An 18343-nucleotide genomic window follows, 5' to 3' on the forward strand; every position below is an offset into this window, starting at 1 on the left:
TGGCTCTAATGCATCAGTGTTCTAGAATGTTATGTCACAGGCTGCAGTTGCTGAACACACATCCAGACACATCTTAAGAGGTGACAGGCAGTGCTGCTGGGCAGTTTCTCTTAAATGATAGCCAAGTCCTACAAGGATGAAGAGACAAGCTGTATAATGGGACAAGAGTTAACAACGGGAAGGTCCAAATGTGGGAACTTTGTTTCATCCACCAGCAGGGAGCCACGACAACAGGGACAAATGACATGATTGTAAATCAAGCAAATAACACCTCAGGTATCCCCTAACCGGGAATCAAACACGGAGGTGAGACGAATCCTAGCCACTAGACCATCAGGGAGTCACTCACCCTCCATACCAAGCTGCTAATGGTCGTGGTGATGCATTTGGAGTATGCTAGTGATGGGTTTTACTGTGCCTCAAGAGATTAAAAGGGTTCAGACAACTGGCATGATTGTCAATCAAGCAAACAACACCCTGTCCCTTGTTTAAATAAAGCAGGGAGCTTGTGTCAATTCAGGATTCCCTGACCGGGAATCGAACCCGGGCCGCGGCGGTGAGAGCGCCGAATCCTAGCCACTAGACCATCAGGGAGTCACTCTTCGGACGTTATTAATGACAATTGTTCACACCAATTTGCAAAAAGGTTTTAAACAACTTCTTTTTCACACATACAGTCATACTATCCAATCACTTTCTTCAGTTCCTCTTGATGTTAAAGTGCCAAGTTTTTGTCAGCTCTACTTACATTAAAGATAGTGTATGCTGAGGGGCAAATCGATCCCAAATTGGCCTCTTTGACGTAGCATTTCCTTGACAAGACATCAAAATCACCTCTCTCTCTTCCTTTTGCGCAGGTTCTATGGTGTAATGGTGAGCACTCTGGACTCTGAATCCAGCGATCCGAGTTCAAATCTCGGTAGAACCTTTAGGTAGGTAAAAGACATCTCATCTCAACTGAAATAATCAAAGACCTGTAATGTCTGTCACAGAATAGTGGAGGACAATCCTTGTGTTCTCGAATGTCACTTCACAGAATTGTGTCGGACGAGGCTGCAAATGATAATAAGTCCTACAAGGATAAGGAGACAAGGTCTATAAAGGGAAAAGAGGTAACAACAGGAAGGTCCAAATAACCAGCAAGGTAAGAATATTTTCTTAAACTCCATACAGAAATGTAGCCAAATTGTTTGTGTTTGCCTAGTGTCTGGATGGGACATCTTTCATTTTTCAGCATTTCTTGTTTTTGAGCTTAATGCATATTTACACCATTTTATGAAAGCCTCTGGGGCTAACTTGTAACTGTAGTTGACCGTGTGTTACATAACCAAAGGTCTTAAAACACCCCTCTTTGTGATTGCTGTCTGAGCAGGACACACGGATTGGAGTCAAAAAGTATAGAGCAGTCCAGAGACTCTGTTCTCTGAAAGTTGCAAGAGAGGAGGGGTCCAGAGAGAAGATCATGGGGACCAGGAAACCACTTGTTGTACCAGAGACTCTACTTACCAATGAGGCTTGAGGATGAGATCCTCTCGCATTGGTGTGAAACTGTGAGGGACCCTGGGGAACACCCGGAAAAACACATCAGAAGATGTTACACTGGGTGAGACAGCAGACACTACACTAAAACAGACAGAACATTGGAAAAATAATGAAATTAAAAACCTGGCCAGCGCAGAAGTGCATAGTCTTGAACTACCATATAGTTTGGCTCTGATGTTAGCCTGCTAGGAGTACTAAGAGGTTCAGTGGGCACGTGAGCATTGGTGGTTCAGTGGTAGAATTCTCGCCTGCCACGCGGGAGACCCGGGTCCGATTCCCGGCCAATGCAACAAGTCTTTGATAGTGTTTGAACTCAGGCCTTGTACAACTACCAGAGTGCAATGCTAATGGCTTTTTGCCTGGATCAGGGTTGTGAAATGGATACATGAAAGGACCATGTGGCTGCAGGATGTTGTTGAAAGTTTAGGCACTCACCTCTGTTCATGTTCATTAACGTGTCTCCATTTCACCAATGACGTGTAGCTGCATTTCGTGCCTTATCTGTGCAGTAGGCTGTGCGTCAGTTTCATATTCTGAAGGTCGTGGCCCATCCCACTGGTTTCACAGACTTGCAAAAGATTCTGTGGAGAGGTTCCATCCACAGTCCTCGTGGCTCTAATGCATCAGTGTTCTAGAATGTTATGTCACAGGCTGCAGTTGCTGAACACACATCCAGACACATCTTAAGAGGTGACAGGCAGTGCTGCTGGGCAGTTTCTCTTAAATGATAGCCAAGTCCTACAAGGATGAAGAGACAAGCTGTATAATGGGACAAGAGTTAACAACGGGAAGGTCCAAATGTGGGAACTTTGTTTCATCCACCAGCAGGGAGCCACGACAACAGGGACAAATGACATGATTGTAAATCAAGCAAATAACACCTCAGGTATCCCCTAACCGGGAATCAAACACGGAGGTGAGACGAATCCTAGCCACTAGACCATCAGGGAGTCACTCACCCTCCATACCAAGCTGCTAATGGTCGTGGTGATGCATTTGGAGTATGCTAGTGATGGGTTTTACTGTGCCTCAAGAGATTAAAAGGGTTCAGACAACTGGCATGATTGTCAATCAAGCAAACAACACCCTGTCCCTTGTTTAAATAAAGCAGGGAGCTTGTGTCAATTCAGGATTCCCTGACCGGGAATCGAACCCGGGCCGCGGCGGTGAGAGCGCCGAATCCTAGCCACTAGACCATCAGGGAGTCACTCTTCGGACGTTATTAATGACAATTGTTCACACCAATTTGCAAAAAGGTTTTAAACAACTTCTTTTTCACACATACAGTCATACTATCCAATCACTTTCTTCAGTTCCTCTTGATGTTAAAGTGCCAAGTTTTTGTCAGCTCTACTTACATTAAAGATAGTGTATGCTGAGGGGCAAATCGATCCCAAATTGGCCTCTTTGACGTAGCATTTCCTTGACAAGACATCAAAATCACCTCTCTCTCTTCCTTTTGCGCAGGTTCTATGGTGTAATGGTGAGCACTCTGGACTCTGAATCCAGCGATCCGAGTTCAAATCTCGGTAGAACCTTTAGGTAGGTAAAAGACATCTCATCTCAACTGAAATAATCAAAGACCTGTAATGTCTGTCACAGAATAGTGGAGGACAATCCTTGTGTTCTCGAATGTCACTTCACAGAATTGTGTCGGACGAGGCTGCAAATGATAATAAGTCCTACAAGGATAAGGAGACAAGGTCTATAAAGGGAAAAGAGGTAACAACAGGAAGGTCCAAATAACCAGCAAGGTAAGAATATTTTCTTAAACTCCATACAGAAATGTAGCCAAATTGTTTGTGTTTGCCTAGTGTCTGGATGGGACATCTTTCATTTTTCAGCATTTCTTGTTTTTGAGCTTAATGCATATTTACACCATTTTATGAAAGCCTCTGGGGCTAACTTGTAACTGTAGTTGACCGTGTGTTACATAACCAAAGGTCTTAAAACACCCCTCTTTGTGATTGCTGTCTGAGCAGGACACACGGATTGGAGTCAAAAAGTATAGAGCAGTCCAGAGACTCTGTTCTCTGAAAGTTGCAAGAGAGGAGGGGTCCAGAGAGAAGATCATGGGGACCAGGAAACCACTTGTTGTACCAGAGACTCTACTTACCAATGAGGCTTGAGGATGAGATCCTCTCGCATTGGTGTGAAACTGTGAGGGACCCTGGGGAACACCCGGAAAAACACATCAGAAGATGTTACACTGGGTGAGACAGCAGACACTACACTAAAACAGACAGAACATTGGAAAAATAATGAAATTAAAAACCTGGCCAGCGCAGAAGTGCATAGTCTTGAACTACCATATAGTTTGGCTCTGATGTTAGCCTGCTAGGAGTACTAAGAGGTTCAGTGGGCACGTGAGCATTGGTGGTTCAGTGGTAGAATTCTCGCCTGCCACGCGGGAGACCCGGGTCCGATTCCCGGCCAATGCAACAAGTCTTTGATAGTGTTTGAACTCAGGCCTTGTACAACTACCAGAGTGCAATGCTAATGGCTTTTTGCCTGGATCAGGGTTGTGAAATGGATACATGAAAGGACCATGTGGCTGCAGGATGTTGTTGAAAGTTTAGGCACTCACCTCTGTTCATGTTCATTAACGTGTCTCCATTTCACCAATGACGTGTAGCTGCATTTCGTGCCTTATCTGTGCAGTAGGCTGTGCGTCAGTTTCATATTCTGAAGGTCGTGGCCCATCCCACTGGTTTCACAGACTTGCAAAAGATTCTGTGGAGAGGTTCCATCCACAGTCCTCGTGGCTCTAATGCATCAGTGTTCTAGAATGTTATGTCACAGGCTGCAGTTGCTGAACACACATCCAGACACATCTTAAGAGGTGACAGGCAGTGCTGCTGGGCAGTTTCTCTTAAATGATAGCCAAGTCCTACAAGGATGAAGAGACAAGCTGTATAATGGGACAAGAGTTAACAACGGGAAGGTCCAAATGTGGGAACTTTGTTTCATCCACCAGCAGGGAGCCACGACAACAGGGACAAATGACATGATTGTAAATCAAGCAAATAACACCTCAGGTATCCCCTAACCGGGAATCAAACACGGAGGTGAGACGAATCCTAGCCACTAGACCATCAGGGAGTCACTCACCCTCCATACCAAGCTGCTAATGGTCGTGGTGATGCATTTGGAGTATGCTAGTGATGGGTTTTACTGTGCCTCAAGAGATTAAAAGGGTTCAGACAACTGGCATGATTGTCAATCAAGCAAACAACACCCTGTCCCTTGTTTAAATAAAGCAGGGAGCTTGTGTCAATTCAGGATTCCCTGACCGGGAATCGAACCCGGGCCGCGGCGGTGAGAGCGCCGAATCCTAGCCACTAGACCATCAGGGAGTCACTCTTCGGACGTTATTAATGATAATTGTTCACACCAATTTGCAAAAAGGTTTTAAACAACTTCTTTTTCACACATACAGTCATACTATCCAATCATTTTCTTCAGTTCCTCTTGATGTTAAAGTGCCAAGTTTTTGTCAGCTCTACTTACATTAAAGATAGTGTATGCTGAGGGGCAAATCGATCCCAAATTGGCCTCTTTGACGTAGCATTTCCTTGACAAGACATCAAAATCACCTCTCTCTCTTCCTTTTGCGCAGGTTCTATGGTGTAATGGTGAGCACTCTGAGCACACCTCAGGTATCCCCTAACCGGGAATCAAACACGGAGGTGAGACGAATCCTAGCCACTAGACCATCAGGGAGTCACTCTTCGGACGTTATTAATGATAATTGTTCACACCAATTTGCAAAAAGGTTTTAAACAACTTCTTTTTCACACATACAGTCATACTATCCAATCATTTTCTTCAGTTCCTCTTGATGTTAAAGTGCCAAGTTTTTGTCAGCTCTACTTACATTAAAGATAGTGTATGCTGAGGGGCAAATCGATCCCAAATTGGCCTCTTTGACGTAGCATTTCCTTGACAAGACATCAAAATCACCTCTCTCTCTTCCTTTTGCGCAGGTTCTATGGTGTAATGGTGAGCACTCTGGACTCTGAATCCAGCGATCCGAGTTCAAATCTCGGTAGAACTTTTAGGTAGGTAAAAGACATCTCATCTCAGCTGAAATAATCAAAGACCTGTAATGTCTGTCACAGAATAGTGGAGGACAATCCTTGTGTTCTCGAATGTCACTTCACAGAATTGTGTCGGACGAGGCTGCAAATGAGAATAAGTCCTACAAGGATAAGGAGACAAGGTCTATAAAGGGAAAAGAGGTAACAACAGGAAGGTCCAAATAACGAGCAAGGTAAGAGTCTTTTCTTAAACTCCATACAGAAATGTAGCCAAATTGTTTGTGTTTGCCTAGTGTCTGGATGGGACATCTTTCATTTTTCAGCATTTCTTGTTTTTGAGCTTAATGCATATTTACACCATTTTATGAAAGCCTCTGGGGCTAACTTGTAACTGTAGTTGACCGTGTGTTACATAACCAAAGGTCTTAAAACACCCCTCTTTGTGATTGCTGTCTGAGCAGGACACACGGATTGGAGTCAAAAAGTATAGAGCAGTCCAGAGACTCTGTTCTCTGAAAGTTGCAAGAGAGGAGGGGTCCAGAGAGAAGATCATGGGGACCAGGAAACCACTTGTTGTACCAGAGACTCTACTTACCAATGAGGCTTGAGGATGAGATCCTCTCGCATTGGTGTGAAACTGTGAGGGACCCTGGGGAACACCCGGAAAAACACATCAGAAGATGTTACACTGGGTGAGACAGCAGACACTACACTAAAACAGACAGAACATTGGAAAAATAATGAAATTAAAAACCTGGCCAGCGCAGAAGTGCATAGTCTTGAACTACCATATAGTTTGGCTCTGATGTTAGCCTGCTAGGAGTACTAAGAGGTTCAGTGGGCACGTGAGCATTGGTGGTTCAGTGGTAGAATTCTCGCCTGCCACGCGGGAGACCCGGGTCCGATTCCCGGCCAATGCAACAAGTCTTTGATAGTGTTTGAACTCAGGCCTTGTACAACTACCAGAGTGCAATGCTAATGGCTTTTTGCCTGGATCAGGGTTGTGAAATGGATACATGAAAGGACCATGTGGCTGCAGGATGTTGTTGAAAGTTTAGGCACTCACCTCTGTTCATGTTCATTAACGTGTCTCCATTTCACCAATGACGTGTAGCTGCATTTCGTGCCTTATCTGTGCAGTAGGCTGTGCGTCAGTTTCATATTCTGAAGGTCGTGGCCCATCCCACTGGTTTCACAGACTTGCAAAAGATTCTGTGGAGAGGTTCCATCCACAGTCCTCGTGGCTCTAATGCATCAGGGTTCTAGAATGTTATGTCACAGGCTGCAGTTGCTGAACACACATCCAGACACATCTTAAGAGGTGACAGGCAGTGCTGCTGGACAGTTTCTCTTAAATGATAGCCAAGTCCTACAAGGATGAAGAGACAAGCTGTATAATGGGACAAGAGTTAACAACGGGAAGGTCCAAATGTGGGAACTTTGTTTCATCCACCAGCAGGGAGCCACGACAACAGGGACAAATGACATGATTGTAAATCAAGCAAATAACACCTCAGGTATCCCCTAACCGGGAATCAAACACGGAGGTGAGACGAATCCTGGCCACTAGACCATCAGGGAGTCACTCACCCTCCATACCAAGCTGCTAATGGTCGTGGTGATGCATTTGGAGTATGCTAGTGATGGGTTTTACTGTGCCTCAAGAGATTAAAAGGGTTCAGACAACTGGCATGATTGTCAATCAAGCAAACAACACCCTGTCCCTTGTTTAAATAAAGCAGGGAGCTTGTGTCAATTCAGGATTCCCTGACCGGGAATCGAACCCGGGCCGCGGCGGTGAGAGCGCCGAATCCTAGCCACTAGACCATCAGGGAGTCACTCTTCGGACGTTATTAATGATAATTGTTCACACCAATTTGCAAAAAGGTTTTAAACAACTTCTTTTTCACACATACAGTCATACTATCCAATCATTTTCTTCAGTTCCTCTTGATGTTAAAGTGCCAAGTTTTTGTCAGCTCTACTTACATTAAAGATAGTGTATGCTGAGGGGCAAATCGATCCCAAATTGGCCTCTTTGACGTAGCATTTCCTTGACAAGACATCAAAATCACCTCTCTCTCTTCCTTTTGCGCAGGTTCTATGGTGTAATGGTGAGCACTCTGGACTCTGAATCCAGCGATCCGAGTTCAAATCTCGGTAGAACCTTTAGGTAGGTAAAAGACATCTCATCTCAGCTGAAATAATCAAAGACCTGTAATGTCTGTCACAGAATAGTGGAGGACAATCCTTGTGTTCTCGAATGTCACTTCACAGAATTGTGTCGGACGAGGCTGCAAATGAGAATAAGTCCTACAAGGATAAGGAGACAAGGTCTATAAAGGGAAAAGAGGTAACAACAGGAAGGTCCAAATAACGAGCAAGGTAAGAGTCTTTTCTTAAACTCCATACAGAAATGTAGCCAAATTGTTTGTGTTTGCCTAGTGACTGGATGGGACATCTTTCATTTTTCAGCATTTCTTGTTTTTGAGCTTAATGCATATTTACACCATTTTATGAAAGCCTCTGGGGCTAACTTGTAACTGTAGTTGACCGTGTGTTACATAACCAAAGGTCTTAAAACACCCCTCTTTGTGATTGCTGTCTGAGCAGGACACACGGATTGGAGTCAAAAAGTATAGGGCAGTCCAGAGACTCTGTTCTCTGAAAGTTGCAAGAGAGGAGGGGTCCAGAGAGAAGATCATGGGGACCAGGAAACCACTTGTTGTACCAGAGACTCTACTTACCAATGAGGCTTGAGGATGAGATCCTCTCGCATTGGTGTGAAACTGTGAGGGACCCTGGGGAACACCCGGAAAAACACATCAGAAGATGTTACAGTGGGTGAGACAGCAGACACTACACTAAAACAGACAGAACATTGGAAAAATAATGAAATTAAAAACCTGGCCAGCGCAGAAGTGCATAGTCTTGAACTACCATATAGTTTGGCTCTGATGTTAGCCTGCTAGGAGTACTAAGAGGTTCAGTGGGCACGTGAGCATTGGTGGTTCAGTGGTAGAATTCTCGCCTGCCACGCGGGAGACCCGGGTCCGATTCCCGGCCAATGCAGGAAGTCTTTGATAGTGTTTGAACTCAGGCCTTGTACAACTACCAGAGTGCAATGCTAATGGCTTTTTGCCTGGATCAGGGTTGTGAAATGGATACATGAAAGGACCATGTGGCTGCAGGATGTTGTTGAAAGTTTAGGCACTCACCTCTGTTCATGTTCATTAACGTGTCTCCATTTCACCAATGACGTGTAGCTGCATTTCGTGCCTTATCTGTGCAGTAGGCTGTGCGTCAGTTTCATATTCTGAAGGTCGTGGCCCATCCCACTGGTTTCACAGACTTGCAAAAGATTCTGTGGAGAGGTTCCATCCACAGTCCTCGTGGCTCTAATGCATCAGTGTTCTAGAATGTTATGTCACAGGCTGCAGTTGCTGAACACACATCCAGACACATCTTAAGAGGTGACAGGCAGTGCTGCTGGACAGTTTCTCTTAAATGATAGCCAAGTCCTACAAGGATGAAGAGACAAGCTGTATAATGGGACAAGAGTTAACAACGGGAAGGTCCAAATGTGGGAACTTTGTTTCATCCACCAGCAGGGAGCCACGACAACAGGGACAAATGACATGATTGTAAATCAAGCAAATAACACCTCAGGTATCCCCTAACCGGGAATCAAACACGGAGGTGAGACGAATCCTAGCCACTAGACCATCAGGGAGTCACTCTTCGGACGTTATTAATGATAATTGTTCACACCAATTTGCAAAAAGGTTTTAAACAACTTCTTTTTCACACATACAGTCATACTATCCAATCATTTTCTTCAGTTCCTCTTGATGTTAAAGTGCCAAGTTTTTGTCAGCTCTACTTACATTAAAGATAGTGTATGCTGAGGGGCAAATCGATCCCAAATTGGCCTCTTTGACGTAGCATTTCCTTGACAAGACATCAAAATCACCTCTCTCTCTTCCTTTTGCGCAGGTTCTATGGTGTAATGGTGAGCACTCTGGACTCTGAATCCAGCGATCCGAGTTCAAATCTCGGTAGAACTTTTAGGTAGGTAAAAGACATCTCATCTCAGCTGAAATAATCAAAGACCTGTAATGTCTGTCACAGAATAGTGGAGGACAATCCTTGTGTTCTCGAATGTCACTTCACAGAATTGTGTCGGACGAGGCTGCAAATGAGAATAAGTCCTACAAGGATAAGGAGACAAGGTCTATAAAGGGAAAAGAGGTAACAACAGGAAGGTCCAAATAACGAGCAAGGTAAGAGTCTTTTCTTAAACTCCATACAGAAATGTAGTCAAATTGTTTGTGTTTGCCTAGTGTCTGGATGGGACATCTTTCATTTTTCAGCATTTCTTGTTTTTGAGCTTAATGCATATTTACACCATTTTATGAAAGCCTCTGGGGTTAACTTGTAACTGTAGTTGACCGTGTGTTACATAACCAAAGGTCTTAAAACACCCCTCTTTGTGATTGCTGTCTGAGCAGGACACACGGATTGGAGTCAAAAAGTATAGAGCAGTCCAGAGACTCTGTTCTCTGAAAGTTGCAAGAGAGGAGGGGTCCAGAGAGAAGATCATGGGGACCAGGAAACCACTTGTTGTACCAGAGACTCTACTTACCAATGAGGCTTGAGGATGAGATCCTCTCGCATTGGTGTGAAACTGTGAGGGACCCTGGGGAACACCCGGAAAAACACATCAGAAGATGTTACACTGGGTGAGACAGCAGACACTACACTAAAACAGACAGAACATTGGAAAAATAATGAAATTAAAAACCTGGCCAGCGCAGAAGTGCATAGTCTTGAACTACCATATAGTTTGGCTCTGATGTTAGCCTGCTAGGAGTACTAAGAGGTTCAGTGGGCACGTGAGCATTGGTGGTTCAGTGGTAGAATTCTCGCCTGCCACGCGGGAGACCCGGGTCCGATTCCCGGCCAATGCAACAAGTCTTTGATAGTGTTTGAACTCAGGCCTTGTACAACTACCAGAGTGCAATGCTAATGGCTTTTTGCCTGGATCAGGGTTGTGAAATGGATACATGAAAGGACCATGTGGCTGCAGGATGTTGTTGAAAGTTTAGGCACTCACCTCTGTTCATGTTCATTAACGTGTCTCCATTTCACCAATGACGTGTAGCTGCATTTCGTGCCTTATCTGTGCAGTAGGCTGTGCGTCAGTTTCATATTCTGAAGGTCGTGGCCCATCCCACTGGTTTCACAGACTTGCAAAAGATTCTGTGGAGAGGTTCCATCCACAGTCCTCGTGGCTCTAATGCATCAGTGTTCTAGAATGTTATGTCACAGGCTGCAGTTGCTGAACACACATCCAGACACATCTTAAGAGGTGACAGGCAGTGCTGCTGGGCAGTTTCTCTTAAATGATAGCCAAGTCCTACAAGGATGAAGAGACAAGCTGTATAATGGGACAAGAGTTAACAACGGGAAGGTCCAAATGTGGGAACTTTGTTTCATCCACCAGCAGGGAGCCACGACAACAGGGACAAATGACATGATTGTAAATCAAGCAAATAACACCTCAGGTATCCCCTAACCGGGAATCAAACACGGAGGTGAGACGAATCCTGGCCACTAGACCATCAGGGAGTCACTCACCCTCCATACCAAGCTGCTAATGGTCGTGGTGATGCATTTGGAGTATGCTAGTGATGGGTTTTACTGTGCCTCAAGAGATTAAAAGGGTTCAGACAACTGGTATGATTGTCAATCAAGCAAACAACACCCTGTCCCTTGTTTAAATAAAGCAGGGAGCTTGTGTCAATTCAGGATTCCCTGACCGGGAATCGAACCCGGGCCGCGGCGGTGAGAGCGCCGAATCCTAGCCACTAGACCATCAGGGAGTCACTCTTCGGACGTTATTAATGATAATTGTTCACACCAATTTGCAAAAAGGTTTTAAACAACTTCTTTTTCACACATACAGTCATACTATCCAATCACTTTCTTCAGTTCCTCTTGATGTTAAAGTGCCAAGTTTTTGTCAGCTCTACTTACATTAAAGATAGTGTATGCTGAGGGGCAAATCGATCCCAAATTGGCCTCTTTGACGTAGCATTTCCTTGACAAGACATCAAAATCACCTCTCTCTCTTCCTTTTGCGCAGGTTCTATGGTGTAATGGTGAGCACTCTGGACTCTGAATCCAGCGATCCGAGTTCAAATCTCGGTAGAACCTTTAGGTAGGTAAAAGACATCTCATCTCAGCTGAAATAATCAAAGACCTGTAATGTCTGTCACAGAATAGTGGAGGACAATCCTTGTGTTCTCGAATGTCACTTCACAGAATTGTGTCGGACGAGGCTGCAAATGATAATAAGTCCTACAAGGATAAGGAGACAAGGTCTATAAAGGGAAAAGAGGTAACAACAGGAAGGTCCAAATAACGAGCAAGGTAAGAGTCTTTTCTTAAACTCCATACAGAAATGTAGCCAAATTGTTTGTGTTTGCCTAGTGTCTGGATGGGACATCTTTCATTTTTCAGCATTTCTTGTTTTTGAGCTTAATGCATATTTACACCATTTTATGAAAGCCTCTGGGGCTAACTTGTAACTGTAGTTGACCGTGTGTTACATAACCAAAGGTCTTAAAACACCCCTCTTTGTGATTGCTGTCTGAGCAGGACACACGGATTGGAGTCAAAAAGTATAGAGCAGTCCAGAGACTCTGTTCTCTGAAAGTTGCAAGAGAGGAGGGGTCCAGAGAGAAGATCATGGGGACCAGGAAACCACTTGTTGTACCAGAGACTCTACTTACCAATGAGGCTTGAGGATGAGATCCTCTCGCATTGGTGTGAAACTGTGAGGGACCCTGGGGAACACCCGGAAAAACACATCAGAAGATGTTACACTGGGTGAGACAGCAGACACTACACTAAAACAGACAGAACATTGGAAAAATAATGAAATTAAAAACCTGGCCAGCGCAGAAGTGCATAGTCTTGAACTACCATATAGTTTGGCTCTGATGTTAGCCTGCTAGGAGTACTAAGAGGTTCAGTGGGCACGTGAGCATTGGTGGTTCAGTGGTAGAATTCTCGCCTGCCACGCGGGAGACCCGGGTCCGATTCCCGGCCAATGCAGGAAGTCTTTGATAGTGTTTGAACTCAGGCCTTGTACAACTACCAGAGTGCAATGCTAATGGCTTTTTGCCTGGATCAGGGTTGTGAAATGGATACATGAAAGGACCATGTGGCTGCAGGATGTTGTTGAAAGTTTAGGCACTCACCTCTGTTCATGTTCATTAACGTGTCTCCATTTCACCAATGACGTGTAGCTGCATTTCGTGCCTTATCTGTGCAGTAGGCTGTGCGTCAGTTTCATATTCTGAAGGTCGTGGCCCATCCCACTGGTTTCACAGACTTGCAAAAGATTCTGTGGAGAGGTTCCATCCACAGTCCTCGTGGCTCTAATGCATCAGTGTTCTAGAATGTTATGTCACAGGCTGCAGTTGCTGAACACACATCCAGACACATCTTAAGAGGTGACAGGCAGTGCTGCTGGGCAGTTTCTCTTAAATGATAGCCAAGTCCTACAAGGATGAAGAGACAAGCTGTATAATGGGACAAGAGTTAACAACGGGAAGGTCCAAATGTGGGAACTTTGTTTCATCCACCAGCAGGGAGCCACGACAACAGGGACAAATGACATGATTGTAAATCAAGCAAATAACACCTCAGGTATCCCCTAACCGGGAATCAAACACGGAGGTGAGACGAATCCTAGCCACTAGACCATCAGGGAGTCACTCACCCTCCATACCAAGCTGCTAATGGTCGTGGTGATGCATTTGGAGTATGCTAGTGATGGGTTTTACTGTGCCTCAAGAGATTAAAAGGGTTCAGACAACTGGCATGATTGTCAATCAAGCAAACAACACCCTGTCCCTTGTTTAAATAAAGCAGGGAGCTTGTGTCAATTCAGGATTCCCTGACCGGGAATCGAACCCGGGCCGCGGCGGTGAGAGCGCCGAATCCTAGCCACTAGACCATCAGGGAGTCAATCTTCGGACGTTATTAATGATAATTGTTCACACCAATTTGCAAAAAGGTTTTAAACAACTTCTTTTTCACACATACAGTCATACTATCCAATCATTTTCTTCAGTTCCTCTTGATGTTAAAGTGCCAAGTTTTTGTCAGCTCTACTTACATTAAAGATAGTGTATGCTGAGGGGCAAATCGATCCCAAATTGGCCTCTTTGACGTAGCATTTCCTTGACAAGACATCAAAATCACCTCTCTCTCTTCCTTTTGCGCAGGTTCTATGGTGTAATGGTGAGCACTCTGGACTCTGAATCCAGCGATCCGAGTTCAAATCTCGGTAGAACCTTTAGGTAGGTAAAAGACATCTCATCTCAGCTGAAATAATCAAAGACCTGTAATGTCTGTCACAGAATAGTGGAGGACAATCCTTGTGTTCTCGAATGTCACTTCACAGAATTGTGTCGGACGAGGCTGCAAATGATAATAAGTCCTACAAGGATAAGGAGACAAGGTCTATAAAGGGAAAAGAGGTAACAACAGGAAGGTCCAAATAACCAGCAAGGTAAGAATATTTTCTTAAACTCCATACAGAAATGTAGCCAAATTGTTTGTGTTTGCCTAGTGTCTGGATGGGACATTTTTCAGCATTTCTTGTTTTTGAGCTTAATGCATATTTACACCATTTTATGAAAGCCTCTGGGGCTAACTTGTAACTGTAGTTGACCGTGTGTTACATAACCAAAGGTCTTAAAACACCCCTCTTTGTGATTGCTGTCTGAGCAGGACACACGGATTGGAGTCAAAAAGTATAGAGCAGTCCAGAGACTCTGTTCTCTGAAAGTTGCAAGAGAGGAGGGGTCCAGAGAGAAGATCATGGGGACCAGGAAACCACTTGTTGTACCAGAGACTCTACTTACCAATGAGGCTTGAGGATGAGATCCTCTCGCATTGGTGTGAAACTGTGAGGGACCCTGGGGAACACCCGGAAAAACACATCAGAAGATGTTACACTGGGTGAGACAGCAGACACTACACTAAAACAGACAGAACATTGGAAAAATAATGAAATTAAAAACCTGGCCAGCGCAGAAGTGCATAGTCTTGAACTACCATATAGTTTGGCTCTGATGTTAGCCTGCTAGGAGTACTAAGAGGTTCAGTGGGCACGTGAGCATTGGTGGTTCAGTGGTAGAATTCTCGCCTGCCACGCGGGAGACCCGGGTCCGATTCCCGGCCAATGCAGGAAGTCTTTGATAGTGTTTGAACTCAGGCCTTGTACAACTACCAGAGTGCAATGCTAATGGCTTTTTGCCTGGATCAGGGTTGTGAAATGGATACATGAAAGGACCATGTGGCTGCAGGATGTTGTTGAAAGTTTAGGCACTCACCTCTGTTCATGTTCATTAACGTGTCTCCATTTCACCAATGACGTGTAGCTGCATTTCGTGCCTTATCTGTGCAGTAGGCTGTGCGTCAGTTTCATATTCTGAAGGTCGTGGCCCATCCCACTGGTTTCACAGACTTGCAAAAGATTCTGTGGAGAGGTTCCATCCACAGTCCTCGTGGCTCTAATGCATCAGTGTTCTAGAATGTTATGTCACAGGCTGCAGTTGCTGAACACACATCCAGACACATCTTAAGAGGTGACAGGCAGTGCTGCTGGGCAGTTTCTCTTAAATGATAGCCAAGTCCTACAAGGATGAAGAGACAAGCTGTATAATGGGACAAGAGTTAACAACGGGAAGGTCCAAATGTGGGAACTTTGTTTCATCCACCAGCAGGGAGCCACGACAACAGGGACAAATGACATGATTGTAAATCAAGCAAATAACACCTCAGGTATCCCCTAACCGGGAATCAAACACGGAGGTGAGACGAATCCTAGCCACTAGACCATCAGGGAGTCACTCACCCTCCATACCAAGCTGCTAATGGTCGTGGTGATGCATTTGGAGTATGCTAGTGATGGGTTTTACTGTGCCTCAAGAGATTAAAAGGGTTCAGACAACTGGCATGATTGTCAATCAAGCAAACAACACCCTGTCCCTTGTTTAAATAAAGCAGGGAGCTTGTGTCAATTCAGGATTCCCTGACCGGGAATCGAACCCGGGCCGCGGCGGTGAGAGCGCTGAATCCTAGCCACTAGACCATCAGGGAGTCAATCTTCGGACGTTATTAATGATAATTGTTCACACCAATTTGCAAAAAGGTTTTAAACAACTTCTTTTTCACACATACAGTCATACTATCCAATCATTTTCTTCAGTTCCTCTTGATGTTAAAGTGCCAAGTTTTTGTCAGCTCTACTTACATTAAAGATAGTGTATGCTGAGGGGCAAATCGATCCCAAATTGGCCTCTTTGACGTAGCATTTCCTTGACAAGACATCAAAATCACCTCTCTCTCTTCCTTTTGCGCAGGTTCTATGGTGTAATGGTGAGCACTCTGGACTCTGAATCCAGCGATCCGAGTTCAAATCTCGGTAGAACCTTTAGGTAGGTAAAAGACATCTCATCTCAGCTGAAATAATCAAAGACCTGTAATGTCTGTCACAGAATAGTGGAGGACAATCCTTGTGTTCTCGAATGTCACTTCACAGAATTGTGTCGGACGAGGCTGCAAATGATAATAAGTCCTACAAGGATAAGGAGACAAGGTCTATAAAGGGAAAAGAGGTAACAACAGGAAGGTCCAAATAACCAGCAAGGTAAGAATATTTTCTTAAACTCCATACAGAAATGTAGCCAAATTGTTTGTGTTTGCCTAGTGTCTGGATGGGACATCTTTCATTTTTCAGCATTTCTTGTTTTTGAGCTTAATGCATATTTACACCATTTTATGAAAGCCTCTGGGGCTAACTTGTAACTGTAGTTGACCGTGTGTTACATAACCAAAGGTCTTAAAACACCCCTCTTTGTGATTGCTGTCTGAGCAGGACACACGGATTGGAGTCAAAAAGTATAGAGCAGTCCAGAGACTCTGTTCTCTGAAAGTTGCAAGAGAGGAGGGGTCCAGAGAGAAGATCATGGGGACCAGGAAACCACTTGTTGTACCAGAGACTCTACTTACCAATGAGGCTTGAGGATGAGATCCTCTCGCATTGGTGTGAAACTGTGAGGGACCCTGGGGAACACCCGGAAAAACACATCAGAAGATGTTACACTGGGTGAGACAGCAGACACTACACTAAAACAGACAGAACATTGGAAAAATAATGAAATTAAAAACCTGGCCAGCGCAGAAGTGCATAGTCTTGAACTACCATATAGTTTGGCTCTGATGTTAGCCTGCTAGGAGTACTAAGAGGTTCAGTGGGCACGTGAGCATTGGTGGTTCAGTGGTAGAATTCTCGCCTGCCACGCGGGAGACCCGGGTCCGATTCCCGGCCAATGCAGGAAGTCTTTGATAGTGTTTGAACTCAGGCCTTGTACAACTACCAGAGTGCAATGCTAATGGCTTTTTGCCTGGATCAGGGTTGTGAAATGGATACATGAAAGGACCATGTGGCTGCAGGATGTTGTTGAAAGTTTAGGCACTCACCTCTGTTCATGTTCATTAACGTGTCTCCATTTCACCAATGACGTGTAGCTGCATTTCGTGCCTTATCTGTGCAGTAGGCTGTGCGTCAGTTTCATATTCTGAAGGTCGTGGCCCATCCCACTGGTTTCACAGACTTGCAAAAGATTCTGTGGAGAGGTTCCATCCACAGTCCTCGTGGCTCTAATGCATCAGTGTTCTAGAATGTTATGTCACAGGCTGCAGTTGCTGAACACACATCCAGACACATCTTAAGAGGTGACAGGCAGTGCTGCTGGGCAGTTTCTCTTAAATGATAGCCAAGTCCTACAAGGATGAAGAGACAAGCTGTATAATGGGACAAGAGTTAACAACGGGAAGGTCCAAATGTGGGAACTTTGTTTCATCCACCAGCAGGGAGCCACGACAACAGGGACAAATGACATGATTGTAAATCAAGCAAATAACACCTCAGGTATCCCCTAACCGGGAATCAAACACGGAGGTGAGACGAATCCTAGCCACTAGACCATCAGGGAGTCACTCACCCTCCATACCAAGCTGCTAATGGTCGTGGTGATGCATTTGGAGTATGCTAGTGATGGGTTTTACTGTGCCTCAAGAGATTAAAAGGGTTCAGACAACTGGCATGATTGTCAATCAAGCAAACAACACCCTGTCCCTTGTTTAAATAAAGCAGGGAGCTTGTGTCAATTCAGGATTCCCTGACCGGGAATCGAACCCGGGCCGCGGCGGTGAGAGCGCCGAATCCTAGCCACTAGACCATCAGGGAGTCACTCTTCGGACGTTATTAATGATAATTGTTCACACCAATTTGCAAAAAGGTTTTAAACAACTTCTTTTTCACACATACAGTCATACTATCCAATCATTTTCTTCAGTTCCTCTTGATGTTAAAGTGCCAAGTTTTTGTCAGCTCTACTTACATTAAAGATAGTGTATGCTGAGGGGCAAATCGATCCCAAATTGGCCTCTTTGACGTAGCATTTCCTTGACAAGACATCAAAATCACCTCTCTCTCTTCCTTTTGCGCAGGTTCTATGGTGTAATGGTGAGCACTCTGGACTCTGAATCCAGCGATCCGAGTTCAAATCTCGGTAGAACCTTTAGGTAGGTAAAAGACATCTCATCTCAGCTGAAATAATCAAAGACCTGTAATGTCTGTCACAGAATAGTGGAGGACAATCCTTGTGTTCTGG

General features: G+C 44.7%; 25 non-coding genes across 25 annotated transcripts; 17 read left to right on the top strand and 8 right to left on the bottom strand.

Annotated features, from left to right (window-relative positions):
* Window positions 1–522: 522 nt before the first annotated feature.
* Window positions 523–594, bottom strand: trnae-cuc (transfer RNA glutamic acid (anticodon CUC)). Its single transcript has one exon. It is a non-coding gene; the product is annotated as a tRNA-Glu (tRNA).
* Window positions 595–856: 262 nt separating this feature from the next.
* Window positions 857–928, top strand: trnaq-cug (transfer RNA glutamine (anticodon CUG)). The gene has a single exon. It is a non-coding gene; the product is annotated as a tRNA-Gln (tRNA).
* Window positions 929–1760: 832 nt separating this feature from the next.
* Window positions 1761–1831, top strand: trnag-gcc (transfer RNA glycine (anticodon GCC)). Its single transcript has one exon. It is a non-coding gene; the product is annotated as a tRNA-Gly (tRNA).
* Window positions 1832–2674: 843 nt separating this feature from the next.
* On the bottom strand, window positions 2675–2746 carry trnae-cuc (transfer RNA glutamic acid (anticodon CUC)). Its single transcript has one exon. It is a non-coding gene; the product is annotated as a tRNA-Glu (tRNA).
* A 262-nt stretch (window positions 2747–3008) lies between these two features.
* trnaq-cug (transfer RNA glutamine (anticodon CUG)) lies at window positions 3009–3080 on the top strand. Its single transcript has one exon. It is a non-coding gene; the product is annotated as a tRNA-Gln (tRNA).
* An 832-nt stretch (window positions 3081–3912) lies between these two features.
* trnag-gcc (transfer RNA glycine (anticodon GCC)) lies at window positions 3913–3983 on the top strand. The gene has a single exon. It is a non-coding gene; the product is annotated as a tRNA-Gly (tRNA).
* Window positions 3984–4826: 843 nt separating this feature from the next.
* On the bottom strand, window positions 4827–4898 carry trnae-cuc (transfer RNA glutamic acid (anticodon CUC)). The gene has a single exon. It is a non-coding gene; the product is annotated as a tRNA-Glu (tRNA).
* A 629-nt stretch (window positions 4899–5527) lies between these two features.
* Window positions 5528–5599, top strand: trnaq-cug (transfer RNA glutamine (anticodon CUG)). Its single transcript has one exon. It is a non-coding gene; the product is annotated as a tRNA-Gln (tRNA).
* An 832-nt stretch (window positions 5600–6431) lies between these two features.
* trnag-gcc (transfer RNA glycine (anticodon GCC)) lies at window positions 6432–6502 on the top strand. Its single transcript has one exon. It is a non-coding gene; the product is annotated as a tRNA-Gly (tRNA).
* An 843-nt stretch (window positions 6503–7345) lies between these two features.
* trnae-cuc (transfer RNA glutamic acid (anticodon CUC)) lies at window positions 7346–7417 on the bottom strand. Its single transcript has one exon. It is a non-coding gene; the product is annotated as a tRNA-Glu (tRNA).
* A 262-nt stretch (window positions 7418–7679) lies between these two features.
* On the top strand, window positions 7680–7751 carry trnaq-cug (transfer RNA glutamine (anticodon CUG)). Its single transcript has one exon. It is a non-coding gene; the product is annotated as a tRNA-Gln (tRNA).
* Window positions 7752–8583: 832 nt separating this feature from the next.
* trnag-gcc (transfer RNA glycine (anticodon GCC)) lies at window positions 8584–8654 on the top strand. The gene has a single exon. It is a non-coding gene; the product is annotated as a tRNA-Gly (tRNA).
* Window positions 8655–9577: 923 nt separating this feature from the next.
* On the top strand, window positions 9578–9649 carry trnaq-cug (transfer RNA glutamine (anticodon CUG)). The gene has a single exon. It is a non-coding gene; the product is annotated as a tRNA-Gln (tRNA).
* Window positions 9650–10481: 832 nt separating this feature from the next.
* trnag-gcc (transfer RNA glycine (anticodon GCC)) lies at window positions 10482–10552 on the top strand. Its single transcript has one exon. It is a non-coding gene; the product is annotated as a tRNA-Gly (tRNA).
* Window positions 10553–11395: 843 nt separating this feature from the next.
* Window positions 11396–11467, bottom strand: trnae-cuc (transfer RNA glutamic acid (anticodon CUC)). The gene has a single exon. It is a non-coding gene; the product is annotated as a tRNA-Glu (tRNA).
* A 262-nt stretch (window positions 11468–11729) lies between these two features.
* trnaq-cug (transfer RNA glutamine (anticodon CUG)) lies at window positions 11730–11801 on the top strand. Its single transcript has one exon. It is a non-coding gene; the product is annotated as a tRNA-Gln (tRNA).
* Window positions 11802–12633: 832 nt separating this feature from the next.
* Window positions 12634–12704, top strand: trnag-gcc (transfer RNA glycine (anticodon GCC)). Its single transcript has one exon. It is a non-coding gene; the product is annotated as a tRNA-Gly (tRNA).
* Window positions 12705–13547: 843 nt separating this feature from the next.
* Window positions 13548–13619, bottom strand: trnae-cuc (transfer RNA glutamic acid (anticodon CUC)). The gene has a single exon. It is a non-coding gene; the product is annotated as a tRNA-Glu (tRNA).
* Window positions 13620–13881: 262 nt separating this feature from the next.
* Window positions 13882–13953, top strand: trnaq-cug (transfer RNA glutamine (anticodon CUG)). The gene has a single exon. It is a non-coding gene; the product is annotated as a tRNA-Gln (tRNA).
* An 825-nt stretch (window positions 13954–14778) lies between these two features.
* trnag-gcc (transfer RNA glycine (anticodon GCC)) lies at window positions 14779–14849 on the top strand. Its single transcript has one exon. It is a non-coding gene; the product is annotated as a tRNA-Gly (tRNA).
* An 843-nt stretch (window positions 14850–15692) lies between these two features.
* Window positions 15693–15764, bottom strand: trnae-cuc (transfer RNA glutamic acid (anticodon CUC)). The gene has a single exon. It is a non-coding gene; the product is annotated as a tRNA-Glu (tRNA).
* Window positions 15765–16026: 262 nt separating this feature from the next.
* On the top strand, window positions 16027–16098 carry trnaq-cug (transfer RNA glutamine (anticodon CUG)). The gene has a single exon. It is a non-coding gene; the product is annotated as a tRNA-Gln (tRNA).
* Window positions 16099–16930: 832 nt separating this feature from the next.
* trnag-gcc (transfer RNA glycine (anticodon GCC)) lies at window positions 16931–17001 on the top strand. Its single transcript has one exon. It is a non-coding gene; the product is annotated as a tRNA-Gly (tRNA).
* An 843-nt stretch (window positions 17002–17844) lies between these two features.
* Window positions 17845–17916, bottom strand: trnae-cuc (transfer RNA glutamic acid (anticodon CUC)). The gene has a single exon. It is a non-coding gene; the product is annotated as a tRNA-Glu (tRNA).
* Window positions 17917–18178: 262 nt separating this feature from the next.
* trnaq-cug (transfer RNA glutamine (anticodon CUG)) lies at window positions 18179–18250 on the top strand. The gene has a single exon. It is a non-coding gene; the product is annotated as a tRNA-Gln (tRNA).
* The last annotated feature ends 93 nt before the right edge of the window (window positions 18251–18343 follow it).

Source organism: Centropristis striata, chromosome 14, assembly GCF_030273125.1.
Source record: "Centropristis striata isolate RG_2023a ecotype Rhode Island chromosome 14, C.striata_1.0, whole genome shotgun sequence".
In the NCBI taxonomy this organism is placed as follows: Eukaryota; Metazoa; Chordata; class Actinopteri; order Perciformes; family Serranidae; genus Centropristis; species Centropristis striata.